Below are 9901 nucleotides of genomic sequence, written 5' to 3'. Positions count from 1 at the left end.
AAAGTTCCCCACAATAGCGGGACCCTTCCCCTCGCTTACTTCTGTGCATATTTATTGGTTTTTCCTAGAGTTAATTAAGTATTTTAGGAAAAAGTGTCAGGGCGGCCACCAGCGAGAGCTGCTGGCCTAACTCTGAGGTCACCAAAAATTTGGTCATAGAATCATAGAAGATTAGGGTTGGAAGAGAGCTCAGGAGATCATCTAGTCCAATCCCCTGCTCAAAGCAGGACAAACACCAACTTAAATCATCCCAGCCAGGGCTTTGTCAAGCCTGACCTTAAAAACCTCTAAGAAAGAAGATTCTACCACCTCCCTAGGTAACCCATTCCAGTGCTTCACCACCCTCCTAGTGAAATAGTGTTTCCTAATATTCAACCTAAATCTCCCGCACTGAAACTTGAGACCATTTCTCCTTGTTCTGTCATCTGCCACCACTGAGAACAGCCGAGCTCCATCCTCTTTGGAACCCCCCGTCAGGTAGTTGAAGGCTGCTATCAAATCCCCCCCTCACTTTTCTCTTCTGCAACTAAATAAGCTCAGTTTCCTCAGCCTCTCCACGTAAGTCATGTGCCCCAGCTCCCTAATCATTTTTGTTGCCCTCCGCTGGACTGTCTCCAATTTGTCCACATCCTTTCTGTATTGGGGGTCCAAAACTGGATGCTATACTCCAGATGTGGCCTCGCCAGTGCCGAATAGAAGGGAATAATCACTTCCCTGGATCTGCTGGCAACAATCCTACTGATGCAGCCCAATCTTCTCCCACAGTCTCTGGACTCATCCCAATTTCTGCTCCTCGATCCCATCTTGGTACCTTTGAACTTCTTCTGAGTCTCCGTTAGAGCACTATTATTCTGAGACAACTCTCTGAGTCTCTTTTCCAGCTCCGAAGACATCTCCACTGGCTGCTGGAACTTCCCCTTCTCACACCTGGAGAGAAAAATTCACATTCTTGTATTTCGTTTAGTGACACATCATCATTTGTTGTTAGTGAAAGTTGCTGCTCTAATGGGCCTGGAATTAGAATTCCTCGGCTTCTCCCAGCCTCAGAGCAGGTGCAGCACAGGCTGTGGCCGTACAACCTTCCCCCTGAAGATCCCATTAATATTCTTCAGCTCTGGCCTGGAGAGACCGGCTCTGGAGCAAAACAGGAATTGAGTCTCCACGGCCAATTCATTCCTTGGCCTCCCTGCTGGTCTTAGTGTTGTAGCCATGTGTGCACTCGGAACTGGACTGATTCATTACATTAGAAATAGTGTTTCCTAATATTCAACCTAAACCTCCCGCACTGCAACTTGAGACCATTGCTCCTTGTTCTGTCAAAAATGGATTGTACTCCATACTCCCCGTCGGGGAATTGAACCCCGGTCTCCCGCGTGACAGGCGGGGATACTCACCACTATACTAACGAGGAAGTGGTTGATGGGTGCTCTGGGTTACATACTCATGATGGGCCCTTCTGACCTTAAAGCCTATGAGTGAAACAGGAGCCGGACACAGAGATGCTGAATCGCAATGGGTTACTCCCTAGGACCCAGGAGCAGCTGGGAGGCGGCTCTGCGGGGAGCGATCGCTGGGGTCAGTCCCGGCAGCAGGAAGTGACTCGCAGCCGCTGCGGTGACTCTGGCTCCTGGCGAGCTCCCCGAGCCCCGGCGGCTGGTGCTGGGAGCCCGGAGCCCTGGCTGCAGCCGGGAGAGGGGAATCTCCAGCAGGGCCCTTCCCGCTGCTCCCCAGGAGCCTCTCCCAGGGCAGAGACCCCAGCCTGGCCAGGCCCCTTCCGGCCCGGCCCCTGCCCCAGGGGGGACCCGCTCGGAGGGAAGGTAAGAGAGACCCGCTTCCCCCCCGTCACTCCCGGGCTGCAGGGGGAGGTTTGGCCCCAGGCTGCTCCCAGCGGAGCTGGCTGCGATTCCCTGCCCTGGGCCCGGAAAAGCTGCCGCCAGCTCCCGGTGTGTGAGGGTCGGGGGAGCCGAGGTACAGGCCCGGCAGGCAGGCCGGAGGGGGAAACCCAGGAATAGGGAGGGACAGAGGGAATAAAAATTGCCCCCAGGTGGGTTGATCCAGCTGCAGTGTTTGCAAAAATAGGGCATTGGGGCTTTTCCTCCCCCCTTTCCCAGGATCTCAGCTCCTATTTCCCAGGGCCCTGTCCTTAAAGGCCCAGTGCATCACAGAGCCCAGACAGGGCCGCTCTCCCCCTGTATAAGATGTTACTGAGCTGCTAAAGGAGACTTGATCCAGTGAAATATTTACAGACCCCCCACAAAGATCTCACTGTCACACCTGCTTCGAGTGTTTAAAGAATCGGGGTCTCAGTTCCTGTGCCTGCGTAAAGCCGCCCAGCGCTTCATCAGTGTGTCCTAGCCACTGTCCCTGTTCCCCTGAGTTTCACTCCTCTTGGAATCCCGTCTGGGCAGTTTCACTTTTTTTACATTAGTTCCTTATGAAAATATTATTTTTATTACTCTGAGCTCTTCAACTTCATTAGCGCTGTGTGGAGGGATGTCATTCTGCCATGGTATTTATATTTGTAATAGCAAATCACCATGGGAAAGATTAATAATTGCAATTAGCTTCAGCAATCACATCTCACGGTGACACTGTAACAGTTCCTGTTTCTATTGTAATGTTGTAACTTGAGGGCAGTGCTGACTGATTTCATGGGCTGGTCTGAAAACTCCTTCAATTACTGTTCCTTTAGCCAATTATTATTTTCTCTCTCTATCCAGCACCTTGGTGTTTTTTCTCATGTCCCATTTGTGTATAGAACTTGATTCCCAAATATTCACTAACAGACAGAAGTTTCAAGGTTAGAATAATAGAATAATAGAATATCAGAGTTGGAAGGGACCTCAGGAGGTCATCTAGTTCACCCCCCTGCTCAGTGCAGGACCAATTCCCAACTAAATCATCCCAGACAGGGCTTTGTCAAGCCTGACCTTAAAAACCTCTAAGGAAGGAGATTCCACCACCTCCCTAGGTAACCCATTCCAGTGCTTCACCACCCTCCTAGTGAAAAAGTTTTTCCTAATATCCAACCTAAATCTCCCCCACTGCAACTTGAGACCATTACTCCTTGTTCTGTCATCTGCTACCACTGAGAACAGTCTAGATCCATCCTCTTTGGAACCCCCTTTCAGGTAGTTGAAATCAGCTATCAAATCCCCCCTCATTGTTCTCTTCTGCAGACTAAACAATCCCAGTTCCCTCAGCCTCTCCTCATAAGTCATGTGCTCCAGCCCACTAATGATTTTTGTTTCCCTCCACTGGACTCCTTCAAATTTTTCCACATCCTTCTTGTAGTGTGTGGCCCAAAACTGGACACAGTACTCCAAATGAGGCCTCACCAATGTCGAATAGAGAGGGAATGATCACGTCCCTCGATCTGCTGGCAATGCCCCTACTTATACAGCACAAAATGCCGTTAGCCTTCTTGGCAACAAGGGCACACTGTCGACTCATATCCAGCTTCTCATGCACTGTAATCCCCAGGTCCTTTTCTGCAGAACTGCCGCTTAGCCAGTCGGTCCCCAGCCTGTCGTGGTGCGTGGAATTCTTCTGTCCTAAATGCAGGATTCGGCACTTGTCCTTGTTGAACCTCATCAGATTTCTTTTGGCCCAATCCTCTTATTTTTCTAGGTCCCTTTGTATCCTATCCCTACCCTCCAGCATATCTACCACTCCTCCCAGTTTAGAGTCATCTGCGAACTTGCTGAGAGTGCAGTCCATACCATCCTCCAGATCATTAATGAAGATGTTGAACAAAACCGGGCCCAGGACTGACCCCTGGGGCACTCTGCTTGATATTGGCTGCCAACTAGACATGGAGCCATTGATCACTACCTGTTGAGCCCGACGATCTAGCCAGCTTTCTATCCACCTTATAGTCCATTCATCCAGCCCATACTTCTTTAACTTGCTGGCAAGAATACTGTGGGAGACCATATGAAAAGCTTTGCTAAAGTCAAGGAGTAACACATCCACTGCTTTCCCCTCATTCACAAACCCAGTTATCTCATCATAGAAGGCAATTAGGTTAGTCAGGCATGACTTGCCTTTGATGAATCCATGCTGACTGTTCCTGATCACTTTCCTCTCCTCTAAGTACTACAGAACTGATTCCTTGAGGACCTGCTCCATGATTTGTCCAGGGACTGAGGTGAGGCTGACTGGCCTGTAGTTCCCTGGATCCTCCTTCTTCCCTTTTTTAAAGATGGGCACTACATTTGCCTTTTTCCAGTCATCCGGGACCTCCCCCGATCGCCATGAGTTTTCAAAGATAATGGCCAATAGCTCTGCAATCACATCCGCCAACTCCTTTAGCACCCTCGGATGCAGCGCATCCAGCCCCATGGATTTGTGCTCATCCAGTTTTTCTAAGTAGTCCCGAACCACTTCTTTCTCCACAGAGGGCTGGTTACCTCCTCCCCATGCTGTGCTGCCCAGCGCATCAGTCTGGGAGCTGATCTTGTTCGTGAAGACAGAGGCAAAAAAAGCATTGAGTACATTAACTTTTTCCGCATCCTCTGTCACTAGGTTGCCTCCCTCATTCAATAAGGGCCCACACTTTCCTTATAGACGCATAGACTCATAGACTTTAAGGTCAGAAGGGACCATTATGGTCATCTAGTCTGACCTCCCACATGATGCAGGCCACAAAAGCTGACCCCCCCACTTTCCCTTAACTCAGCTGTTGAAGTCTCCAGATCGTGATTTAAAGACTTCAAGTCGCAGAGAATCCTCCAGCTTGCGACCCCTGCCCTATGCTGCGGAGGAAGGCGAAAAACCTCCAGGGCCTCTGCCAATCTACCCTGGAGGAAAATTCCTTCCCGACCCCAAATATGGCGATCAGTAGAACCCTGAGCATACAGGCAAGATTCTCCAGCCAGACCCTCATTTTACCAGCGATGGCACGTTATTGCCTAATTGACTAAAATCACTTATCCCATCAAACCATTCCCTCCATAAACTTATCTAGCCTAATCTTGAAGCCAGAGAGGTCTTTTGCCCCCACCGTTTCCCTCCTTGACTTTCTTCTTGTTGCTAACATACCTGAAGAAACCCTTCTTGTTACTCTTAACATCTCTTGCTCATTGCAACTCCAAGTGTGATTTGGCCTTCCTGATTTCACTCCTGCATGCCTGAGCAATATTTTTATAATCTTCCCTGGTCATTTTTCCAATCTTCCACTTCTTGTAAACTTCTTTTCTGTGTTTAAGATCAGCAAGGATTTCACTGTTAAGCTAAGCTGGTCACCTGCCATATTTACTGTTTTTTCTACACATCGGGATGGTTTGTTCCTGCAACCTCAATAAGGATTCTTTAAAATACAGCCAGCTCTCCTGGACTCCTTTGCCCCTCATTTTATTCTCTCAGGGGATCCTGCCTGTCAGTTCCCTGAGGGAGTCAAAGTCTGCTTTTCTGAAGTCCAGGGTCCATATTCTGCTCCTCTCCTTTCTTCCTTGTGTCAGGATCCTGAACTCGACCATCTCATGGTCACTGCCTCCCAGGTTCCCATCCACTTTTCCTTCCCCTACTAATTCTTCCCTGTTTGTGAGCAGCAGGTCAAGAAGAGCTCTGCCCCTAGTTGGTTCCTCCAGCACTTGCACCAGGAAATTGTCCCCTACACTTTCCAAAAACTTCCTGGATTGTCTGTGCACCGCTGTATTGCTCTCCCAGCAGATATCAGGGTGATTAAAGTCTCCCATGAGAACCAGGGCCTGGGATCTAGTAACTTCTGTTAGTTGCCAGAAGAAAGCCTCGTCCACCTCATCCCCCTGGTCTGGTGGTCTATAGCAGACTCCGACCACGACCTCACCCTTGTTTCTCACACTTCTAAACTTAATTCAGAGACTCTCAGGTTTTTCTGCAGTTTCTTACGGGAGCTCTGAGCAGTCATACTGCTCTCTTACATAGAATTCAACTCCACCTTTTCTGCCCTGCCTGTCCTTCCTGAACAGTTTATATCCATCCATGATAGTACTCCAGTCATGTGAGTTATCCCACCAAGTCTCTGTTATTCCAATCACATCATAGTTCCTTGACTGTGCCAGGACTTCCAGTTCTCCATCTTTGTTTCCCAGGCTTCTTGCATTTGTGTATAGGCACTTAAGATAACTCACTGATCGTCCCACTTTCCCAGTATGAGACAGGAGTCCTCCCCTCTTGCGCTCTCCTTTTCATGCTTCCTCCCAGTATCCCATTTCCCCACTTACCTCAGGGCTTTGGTCTTCTTCCCCCGGTGAACCTAGTTTAAAGCCCTCCTCACTAGGTTAGCCAGCCTGCTTGCGAAGATGCTCTTCCCTCTCTTTGTTAGGTGGAGCCTGTCTCTGTCTAGCACTCCTCCTTCTTGGAACACCATCCCATGGTCAAAGAATCCAAAGCCTTCTCTCCGACACCACCTGCGTAGCCATTCATTGACTTCCACGATTCAACGGTCTCTACCTAGGCCTTTTCCTTGCACAGGGAGGATGGACGAGAACACCACTTGCGCCTCAAACTCCTTTATCCTTCTTCCCAGAGCCATATAGTCTGCAGTGATCCACTCAAGGTCATTCTTGGCAGTATCATTGGTGACCACGTGGAGAAGCAGAAAGGGGTAGCGATCCGAGGGCTTGATGAGTCTCGGCAGTCTCTCGATCACATCGTGAATCCTAGCTCCAGGAAAGCATCAGACCTCTTGTTTTTCCCGGTCGGGGTGGCAGATAGATGACTCAGTCCCCCTGAGGAGGGAGTCTCCAACCACCACCACCTGCCTCATTCTCTTGGGAGGAGGGATAGGTCAGTGGTTTGAGCATTGGCCTGCTAAACCCAGGGTTGTGAGTTCATTCTTTGAGGGGGCTACCTAGGGATCTGGGGCAAAAATCAGTACTTGGTTCTGCTAGTGAAGGCAGGGGGCTGGACTCAATGACTTTTCGGGGTCCCTTCCAGTTCTATGAGATAGGTATATCTCCATATATTTATTTATTTTAACTCCCATCCCTAGCACAGTGCATCTCATGCCTTCCAATCGGTGGAGTCTCCTTCTGCTCCCTTCCCTCAGATGTATAATCTAGTCCACTCTCTGCATTAGTACCTGTGGAGAGGACATGAAAACGGTTGCTCACCTGTATCTCCATTGCCGGTATATGGACGCTCCTCTTTCTTCTTCTGGAGGTGACATGCTGCCAAAGTTCTTCACCGTCCCTCTGTTCCCGCTGCCCAGACTGTTCTGATTCTTCAGAATGTTGTGCCCATAGAAGCAAATCCTGACATCTGCCCAGGAAATCTTCATTTTCTCTTATGCAACGCAGGGTCGATACTTGTTTCTCCAGACCTCGAACCTTCTCTTCCAATATGGAGACCAGCCTACACTTTGTACAGACAAAGTTGCTTCTGTCCTGTGGAAGAAAGACAAACATGGCACAACCTGTGCAGGTTACAACAGCTGAGCACTCACCTTCCATATATCCTTCCTTCTAAGAGCTTCCTCAGCTGTTCCAGTAACTACACAGAGAAGCCCGCAACGTGAAAGCCTCAGTGGGCTCTCTCCAGGCAAACTCCCTCTGTTAGCCTCCCCTGTTCGCCTCTCCTCAAGGCACCTAGATATTTTTAAATATGCGACTAGTGGCCTCCCCCAGACCCCCTCACCAATTTCTCTTATTCCCTTCCCTTTACTTCTTCAGGGCTTGTCTGCGTGGTCTGATGTTAAAGGTGTGAAGTTAATCCACATGAATTCCAGAGCTTTAAACCCCTGTGTGGACACTCTCATTCAGAAGTAAGGTGGCCTTAATTTTGACTTTGGCACTCAGGACAGCCAGACAAGTGCAGGAGACCTTCCCCCCGACACTAAATCGTCAGGTCTTTGATCAGTTCTTGAACATTTTTAAGTTTTGTATAGTCCAGGTGTAACGCACATTCAATGTTTCAAGTACAAAGAGAAGGAGCGAAACAGTAGGGCGCTCATCTCATCTTCCCTGAGTGTTGCCTTGTGTAGAAATGCCATTACGATATTTCACAGCTTTGGCCTGACAAAATTTCAGTAGATGGGTTGAGGTGGAAATGTAAGGTGATCTTGCTCCTCTTCTCTCTCCTGCAAAGGACAGGACATCCCTCATGAGCAGGAGAGCGATGGCCGGATAGTGTCATGGTAGATCCTGTTGTGCGCACGGAGAGCATTGGCCTGGCTGCTCTTTGACCCCCTTTATAAGGAACACAGACCCAAGTGGCGGCACTCTTGTCCCATGGGAGTGAACTATAAAGACTCCTTTGATCTCTTGCCCTGGTGAGTGTGTGCCCTGAGGAGGAGACACTGCACCAGAGTCCTGCCGGGCTTCATTCAGAGCCGTTCCAGAGGATGGAGACTGTGACTCCTAAACACCTATCTCCCCTCCAAGCTCTGATTGCCTCAGCTCTCAGGTGAGTAAAGAGGGAGTGGCGGACCCGGTGGTATGTGCCCAATGAAAACCTCTGATACAGCTTTGTAAACAAATACAGAGCATGTCTGGTAACTGTCCCTCTCTACTTCTGGATGCTTTGGAGCAAGATCAACCCCGCACTCTGCACGTGTGCTGAGACACGACGTGACAGTGCACCTGCCAGACTGTGCCTCACACCTTTCTGAGCATCGCAGTCACAGAGTCACCGATATGACCATCCCCATTTATGACAAGGGTAACAGACAATGCTGTCTGTCCAAGTCACATTTCCCTGACAGTGCCTAGTTACAAGGCAGATATCCACATGCAACCACCTCCCTTCCCGCGCACGCACACACACACACACACACACACACACACACACACACACACACACTGCTCCCAGCTTACATTGGATTTTTTTTAAAAGAGACAAATTCATGATTTTGGGGGCTCTGATTCTTGAGTGTACAGGGCTGCCCTAGGTCTTGGTCTGATTTCCAGGCAGGTTTTAGATCTCAGCCACACCAGAGTCACTGCTGGCTCTGGCAGGGGGTGATGCAGATGGGCCAATGGGATCAGCCTCTGCCTGCCTGTCCCTGGGGGCTGCCGGGGGAGTCCAGGGCAGCTCATTCTTCAGGTGTTGCCACTAGAGGGCTCCAGCTATTGCTAAGGGAGAGGGGCTTACACTGCAAATTGGGGCAATCCCCCAAAGTGGCCCCTTTGATTCTGCTCTTTTCCTAGTGTTTTGCTCAGAGATGCTGTTACTGGGAGGGTCTAAAGAGCCTGGGAGGACTCAGGATGTGACATGGACTCCAGCCCCGTCTGTAACATCCCCCATAGTCCTTCTCGCCCCGACAGGCTGAAGAATCACGTCCACATTTCTCTCCAGATCGTCCCGTCTTCCAGTAGACACGTAAGGGAAATGGCTGTGATGGAGCCAGCTCAGGTAGGGGATTTTCAGGGAGCTGCTGGGCAGGGGGAGGGAGAAGCAGGGAGGAGACGGTGTGATAAACCTGCTGATTTTCTGAGTAGGACCATTGGCAGCAGTGGGGGAGAGGGACATGCGCCCATTTTGAAAACAGGACACAACCCCCTGCACAGGACTGGAGCCTGAACCCACTGGCCAGTGGCTGCTGGGAAATATGAAGGGAAGCTGTTGAGATTCCTGTCCCTGTCCCCGACTCAGAGCTCTGCTTCCTGGATCAGCCTGTGGCTGGCAGGCGTGTGGGAAATGAGAAGACTGTGCCCTGCTCTGTGTGCTGGCGGTGGGGGGGGGGGACGGACAAGGAGCTCTCACCTTCTCCCCACCCCCTGAAGCCTCCTGGCTGCTCTGAACAGTAGGGGTCTGATTTTCTTACTCTAGCCCTTCCAGAGCTTTGAGGTTTTTTTCCTTTCCCTGTGACTAGTGGGATTGGAGCTGGGGCAGCAGGTGCTGAGTGGGGGACTCTTGTTGTTTCAGATGCCGGTGACCTTTGAGGAGGTGGCTGTGTATTTCACCCAGGGGCAGGGGG

The 9901-nt window shown here is 50.2% G+C and overlaps 1 non-coding gene across 1 annotated transcript; it reads right to left on the bottom strand.

The window, feature by feature from the left end:
* Positions 1-1339: 1339 nt before the first annotated feature.
* Positions 1340-1411, bottom strand: TRNAD-GUC (transfer RNA aspartic acid (anticodon GUC)). Its single transcript has one exon. It is a non-coding gene; the product is annotated as a tRNA-Asp (tRNA).
* Between the last annotated feature and the right edge of the window lie 8490 nt (positions 1412-9901).

The sequence above is a fragment of the Emys orbicularis genome, chromosome 13 (assembly GCF_028017835.1).
Source record: "Emys orbicularis isolate rEmyOrb1 chromosome 13, rEmyOrb1.hap1, whole genome shotgun sequence".
NCBI classification, from domain to species: Eukaryota; Metazoa; Chordata; order Testudines; family Emydidae; genus Emys; species Emys orbicularis.
Note: the sequence above shows the minus strand (reverse complement) of the source record. Positions and strands in the feature narration are given on the sequence as shown.